Source organism: Berghia stephanieae, chromosome 5, assembly GCF_034508935.2.
Source record: "Berghia stephanieae isolate SIO BIC M18660-M18661 chromosome 5, UCSD_Bste_1.3, whole genome shotgun sequence".
Lineage (NCBI taxonomy): Eukaryota > Metazoa > Mollusca > Gastropoda > Nudibranchia > Aeolidiidae > Berghia > Berghia stephanieae.
In genome coordinates, this window is record NC_088364.1 from 72191488 (window position 1) to 72199491 (window position 8004).

At 37.9% G+C, this 8004-nt stretch overlaps 1 protein-coding gene across 2 annotated transcripts in view; it reads right to left on the bottom strand.

Moving 5' to 3' along the window:
• Window positions 1-8004, bottom strand: part of LOC144973571 (uncharacterized) — a 78944-nt gene that overhangs the window by 41510 nt on the left and 29430 nt on the right. Inside the window, exon 1 of one of the 2 annotated variants that reach the window (XM_078916193.1) lies at window positions 3933-4011. The exons of the other annotated variant lie outside the window; for it this stretch is intronic. The gene's annotated coding sequence lies outside the window, so the exon portion shown is untranslated. Of the gene's footprint in view, window positions 1-3932; window positions 4012-8004 lie in introns of those variants that run through there. 2 annotated transcript variants of the gene reach the window in all.

Sequence of the window (8004 nt, forward strand, 5' to 3'; positions counted from 1 at the left end):
AACCAAATTGCATCTCCCCAATTTCAGGTCGTATTTTATTTCTTATTCTTAGTAAAATTATCTTCAAAAGAATTTTTGTGAGGTGGCTCATTAGGCTAATAGTTCTGTGTTGTTCACAATCAACTGCCCCTGGCTTTTTTGGTAGTGCTATAAAAATGGATCGTTTCATATCAGTTGGCATTTTTCCTGTGTCATACACTTGATTTAGAAGGTTTGTGATGAATTCAATCCCCCATTCACCCAGGCCAGTCAAGGCTTCAATTGTTATGGCATCAGGTCCTGCAGCTTTTCCATTTTTCATGCTTTTCATGACGTTCCTAACTTCATCTTTCATTATAGAAGGCCCTTCCAGTTCTTTTATCATAGGCATTTCTCCTCGATTATCAAAAAAAAAGTTCTTCAATATATTCTGACCATCTGTTTAGAATGCAGTCTTTGTCCATGATGGTGTTTCCACGCTTGTCTTTGATGCATCCACTTTTAGCACCTGATTTAGTTTTGTTTGTCACTTCTTTGATTTTCTGATGGAAGACTTTGCCATTTTTTTCTTTGCAGGACATTATATAGTGACATTGTTCATTTATCCAGTCTTCTTTAGCTTCGTTGCATTTTCTTTTTATCTGCCTGTTCAGAGTCTTGTATTTTTCTTCCTGATTTTTGGCCTTTCTTCTCTCATTCATTAGTTCTAATATTTCTGGAGTAATCCACTTCTTCTTCTGCAACTTAAGTGTGGTTGGAACATTTTCTTCTAGTGATGCAGCAAGACTGTCTTTAAACTGCTCATATTTCTCTTCTATATCTGTTAGTTCTCCAAGCACTTCAAACTTGTTTCTTACTGATAGTTCAAATTTTTCTTGTATCTTCTGTTCTTCCCGGAGAATGTCTAGTTGGTATTTAGGTTTAGCCTTTGCTCTTTTGCAGATTTTCAATTTAACTCGTATGGGGCATAGCACAGGTATATGATCGCTGTTACAGTCAGCCCCCGGCATAGATTTGGCATACAAAACCGAGTTTCGGAAACGTTTGCTGATGAGTATGTAATCTATTTGGTTTCTCACTCCATCTCCAGGACTTTTCCATGTCCACTTCCTTCTATTGTGGTTTGTTGACCAAGTATTTGTGATTGTCAGATCATGTTGACGGCACCATTGAATAAGACGATCACCTCTGTCATTTTTGTCTCCCAGACAATTTTATTTATATACCATATTAAAATTGTAGAATATTGAATTGCCTTATTCTTACCCGCAAGTGTATCTTTTTGATATTCTCAAACACACACACACACACATACACACACACATACACACACACATACACACACACACACACATGTCCACTCTCAAGCTGTCATTGTTTTGGGGGCCGTTCCTATTTATATACCATATTAAAATTGTAGAATATTGAATTGCCTTATTCTTACCCGCAAGTGTATCTTTTTGATATTCTCAAACACACACACACACACACACATACACACACACATACACACACACATACACACACACACACACACATGTCCACTCTCAAGCTGTCATTGTTTTGGGGGCCGTTCCTATTTATATACCATATTAAAACTGTAGCATATTGAATTGCCTTATTCATACCCACAAGTGTATCTTTTTTATATTCTCAAACACACACACACACACACACATACACACATACACACACACATACATACACACACACACACATACGTCCACTCTCAAGCTGTCATTGTTTTGGGGGCCGTTCCTATTTATATACCATATTAAAATTGTAGAATATTGAATGGCCTTATTCATACCCGCAAGTGTTTCTTTTTATATTCTGTGACTTTCAATTGTTGAATAGCTTGCCCTAAACCTAACGTGTCCAATGTAATGGACGATATTTTGTGTTGGTTTGAGAATATTTCCATGACAACAATGCGAACACAATAATACGGGTTATGAGACCATCTATAGATAGTTCGAAGATGACGTCACTCAGGCCTTTGTTATTGTTTTTGCCATCCTCGTTTGTGAGTTGTTCTCACTAAACTGTATTAACCAGACTATAAAAGTTCATGGTTACACAGTTTGTGTGTTGGTCCGTTATACTTCCGGATGGCAATGTTGTGAACTCCTTGGCCAAGCGCATTCTATCTATAGATAGAATGAAGTTGACGTCACTCTGGTCTTTGTTATTGGTTTTTGCCATCCGCGTTTATGAGTAATACTCACTAAACGGGATTATCCAGACTATAAAAGTTCATGGTTACACATAGTCTTGTCTGTTGGTCCGTTATACTTCCGGATGGCAATGTTATGAACTTCTTAGTCAAGCGCATACTATCTATATTCATGTTTTCGTCCAACCGAGTTATCTATAGTCGGGTTAATACAGTTTAGTGAGAAGTACTCATAAACGTGGATGACAAAAACAATAACAAAGATTTGAATGACGTCATCTTCGTTATATCTTTTGATCATGCCCATTCGGTAACATCTTTTCATTTCCTTCTGACATGATTGTCGCCGAAGAATTTATCTTGCCCAAATTTGATGAAGCCTCTCAGGTCACATCTGCTTTAGAATATTTTGTTGCAAAGAAGCCGAGTAAAACGTCTTGAGTTTTTTCTGAGTTTTTTTATTTTTTGTAACTTAGCTAACTACATAATCAATTTTATAGTGTAATGATAGAACGTCTGACCAGTAATCAGAAGGTCTGAGGTTCGATCCCCAGTTGAAGTAGACTGATTTTTTGGGATGGATTTTTTTTCTTTGTATTTTTTCTTTCTTGCTTTGTCTAGCACCTTTCATACACACTTGTTCAGATATTTATCTAATCAATTTTATGGGTCCAGGTCGACGTATACATATATGCAGGTCTGACATCCGAACCCGCTTATGAGCCAAGTTTAACATTGTTGTAATGGACAATATTTTGCGTCATTTTTTTTTCTTTTTTGAAATTTCAATTACAACAATGAGCCCATAATGAATTGGGTTATCAGACCTACAAATAAATGCACATCGGTCAGGGTCAAAATAGGAAGGACTTTATTTCACCTGGGGAAATTTTTTCGCACCAGATCAACGGGAGGCCTTCCGAAAGCTCCTGCATCCCCAGTATTCTTTGTTGTAGAGATGTAGGAGCTTTCGGAAGGCCGCCCAGATCAACTTGACCCCAAAACTGAGACTGTATATAATTTCAATTTAAAAGAAATCAAAATATTTTTCTTCTGATTTTGATTTATAAGGGGAGGTAAATGGGTACTCTACTCTCTTTTTGGTTCCTTTAAAAAAATCACTCTTTTAGGAAAACTACTAAATATATTGTAAGATACCGGCCCTAAATCAACCTGTGATAAAGAAACGGTTATGTGGTCTAGTGGTATGACACTCGCTTTCGGATCGGAAGGTCCTGGATTCGAGCCTCGCTCGGCGCATGGTTCAGTCCTTGGAAAAGCTCTTTACTCACATTCTCTTATTCTACTCAGGTGTAAAATGGGTACCTGGCCGTAAACAGCGAAAAAAAAATTGTAATATGGCCTAACAGGCGTCATAATATATCGTTCTCTATGTTACGTGTTGCTGTTGGTCAGGGACCCCTGGTAAAGCGCTTTGACTTTGAGCAAGTTTGGTGGATATTGCCTTATATAAAAGCTCAATTTGAAAGGCCTTCCGAAAGCTCCTACATCCCCAGTATTCTTTTTTATATATATATAATGTTCTAGTAGGGGGTTTGGAAGGGGGGGGGGGGACTTTTTTATAATGTTCTATCTAGTAGGTGGTTTGGGAGTGGGGAGACTAAAAAAAAAAAGTTCCCCCCTCCCAAACCCGTACTAGAACTTTATAAAAAACAAGAATACTGGGGATGTAGGAGCTTACGGAAGGCCTCCCAATGAAAGGGTTATTGTGATATAATTCTGAACCTACTAACAAGAAATCATTCAATAGTCTCACCGTCATCTTTTTCATGTTAATCCATCACAGACATAGAGACCGTCTACAATCATGATGAAAATAGAATCTCCGTCGAATTGAAAGGATGTTAAGAAAATTTGAAATCTATATAAATATCTAAATATGAAATATCAAATGACATGTGCAAAATGATGCGCAAAATATACAGTGTAAATGTTGCTGCTCGAAGCTCGAAGAGATAAATAATAACGTGAAGTTGAATATAAGCTTCAATTTAATTACAAAAACAGATCAAATGAACGTTTCGGGTTTCCCCTTTATCAACAAAACAGGATGATTGAAACACCACAGATGAATGAGATGATGTCACATCATCTCATTCATCTGTGGTGTTTCAATCATCCTGTTTTGTTGATAAAGGGGAAACCCGAAACGTTCATTTGATCTGTTTTTGTAATTAAATTGAAGCTTATATTCAATTTCACGTTATTATTTATCGCAAAATATACACCATCTCGTAAGACTCCAAAAAGTAATGTCAATGGTATAGACGTCTAGTATCTAGGGGGAATTAGGCTAAAACCGTGCAAATTCGAGTTGAAAGCATGAAAATTTGCATTCTACATGTTAAAAAAGAAATTGAGCTTTTATTTAGCGCAATATCCACTAAATGTGCTCAAAGCGCTTTACAAGAGGTCCCTGGCCAACAGCAACATTTAACATTTAGGACGGGACATGACACCTGTTAGGCGATATTACATTCTTTTCGGACATAGACAACGCTGTTAACGGTCAGGTACTCATTTTACAACTGAGTACGGTGAGAGAATTTGAGTAAAGAGTTTCCTTTTCCAAGGACTCAACTATGCGCCGAGCGAGCGAGGCTCGAACCCAGGACCTTCCGATCCAAAAGCGAGTGTCATACCACCAGACCACATAGCCGCACATAATAAAGAGAACCAATAATTTACCAACGGTATTCCAATCACCCTGGCAAGATGAATCGATTCTATCATTGATTGATACGGATGTTTTTGGTGCCGAATGTTTCAGTGACTGCGGGACTAATTGGATTCATTAGTCTGATGTCACACCGCCCGGCAACGGCGGCCATCTTGGTTCTAAACAAAGAAAATCATCACTTTTATTCTTCATTCTGGCTAGAACTTTTCATATGCCTTGTGATCAGAATGTATAAAAGTCAAAACATGATCAAATTTATGTGTTTTTTCCCCCTCTGGATACGCTTTTATGCTCGCCGGAGAAATATTTCATACGGGCGTCCGCCATTGTTCCGATAGTTTAGAGTCAGTGTTACTAAGTTACCATGCGTCATTAGGAAGGAAGTGACGTTACGACTATTGAAGAGTATTGATACGGATGTTTTTTGGTGCCTAATGTTTCGGTGACTGCGGGACTAATTGATGTCATTCGAATAAACTTAAGCGTGGCTAATCAAATATGCACGTACCGACGTGCGTCGTTGGTTACGCTCTCCGGTATCGAATGTGTTATAGTCGTTGTTGACGTCGTTGTCGTCGTCGTCATCATCTTCAGAATCGTCATTATCATCATCATCATCAACATCATCATCATCATTATCAACATAATCATCATCATCATCATCATCATCATCATCATCATCATCATCATCATGTTACCAATATCCTCTCAAATATCCTCCGCCTCCTCTACCGCCTTCTCCTCTTCCTCCCCCTCCTTCTCCTCCTCCTCCTCCTCCTCATCATCATCATCATCATCATCATCATCATCATCACCATCATCATCATCATCATCATCATCATCATCATCATCATCATCATCATCACCACCACCACCACCACCATCATCATCATCATCATCATTCTAATCATCATCCAATAACGTAAATATTGATATGGCGTGGATAACAACCCATCACCCTACCACGATATGATGTCGTTGAATCAAGACATTGCCACGCTAAAATGGAAATCTCCAATGACTGTTTCATACATGCGCTCCACTATACATAGTTCGAAGATGACGTCACTCAGGTCTTTGTTATTGTTTTTTGCCATCCACGTTTATGAGTAATGCTCACCGAACTGTATTAACCCGACTATAAACGTTCATAGATACACACAGTTTTGTGTGTTGGTTCATTATACTTCCGGATGGCAATGTTATGAGCGTCTTAGCCAAGCGCATACTATCTATAGATAGAATGCACTTGGCTCAGAAGCTCACAACATTGCCATCCGGACGTATTACACACCAACACACAAAACTATGTGTAACCATGAACGTTTATAATCAGGTTAATACAGTTTAGTGAGCATTACTCATAAACGTGGATGGCAAAAAACAATAACAAAGACCTGAGTGACGTCAACTAAGAACTATCTATAGAGAATGCACTTGGCTCAGAAGCGCACAACATTGCCATCCGGAAGTAAAACGGACCAACACACAAAACTATGTGTAACCATGAACTTCTATAGTCTGGATAATACAGTTAAGTGATAATTGCTCCTTAACGTGGATGGCAAAAACAATAGCAAAGGCCGGAGTGACGTCAACTTCATTCTATCTATACTTTCCCCCCTAAAACACTTGATTCCAGACGAAATCTGGTGATTTTCATATTAACAAGGCCGTGTGCATCGATAAGTCAATATTTATATTTTACATGGCGTGTTATAAACAATAGAAGCAGATCGATAAAATCAATAAACAATTTCCATTGTTCGATCCGATGGCTGATATGATTCAATACCTGCACGATACCTGATTATTGAAACATGCTTTCCATCTGCAGATTATATAATACTTTATGGTTTCATTATTGAGCTTTTATATAGATCACTATCCACTAAATGTGCTCAAAGCGCTTTACAAAGGGTCTCTGACCAACAGTAACACTTAACATGTAAGACGAGACATGACGCCTGTTAGGCGATATTATTACAATTTTTTCGGACATACACAACGCTGTTAACGGCCAGGTAATCATTTTACGTTAGAGCACGGTGAGAGAATGTGAGTAAAGAGCATTTTCCAAGGACTCAACTATGCATGAGCCGAGCGATGCTCGAACCCAGGACCTTCCGATCCGAAAGTGAGTGTCATACCACTCGACCACATAGCCGCATTATATTTTTAAAAATACAAAATATCGATATTCGGTTTAACCAGTCAACTCTGGAAAAACACGTATTTAAAAATTTGGTCAGAAAACTCGTCCTTCAAATATCGATCGATTTAAATTATAACCCTCATTTTGACAAAAACTCTCAAACGTGACACCGCGCGCATTTTTTAATTTTTTTAAATTTTGAAGTTGAAGTGTCCGATTTCTTAATAGTTCTCCATAGAACGGCCACTCTGATTCATCCACTCTTTCCTCTGATCTCCATTAACCCTCTCCTTACCAACTGTAGATAATAATGTGAAATTGAATGAAAGCTTCAATTAAATTACAAAAACAGATCAAATGAACGTTTCGGGTTTCCCCTTTATCAACAAAACAGGATGAATGAAACACCACAGATGATTCATCTCTCGTCCTCGCTCGGGAGACGCATGCGCACAACCAAATGACGTTCTCTCTCTAATAACTTTTCCGTCGGTGACGTCACAGACTATGGGTGATGTCCAATCAAGGGACGCTACTCTTCCGCTAATCTCATTCCCTATCCATTTTTAATAATCGAGTCATTGATCAATGCGATTTCTTTAGAATCAATCTCATACCGAAATGTTTTATATTGGAACGAGAAAACTAATGGTTCGTCAATTTATGGATTAAATTTTATTCTTTGCAGATCGAAATAAATCCATTGTAAATTATTTCAATCTGAATTTCATAAATTTTATATGTAATCGATTCGATTTCTTTTCTTTATTGAATTCCTGCCTTGCTTTCTGAATGCTTCTCATCTTATTTGCCATCGTTGTCTCCTTCTCACTTTTCATCTAATCTTTCATCTCTCTTCTATCTACTTCATTCATTCTTTCTTCTTCTTCTTCTTCTCTTCTTCTTGCTTTCTTTCTTCTTCTTCTTCTTCTCTTCTTCTCTCTTCTCTCTCTTCTTCATCTCTTCTTCTTCTCTTCTCTCTTCTTCTTTCTT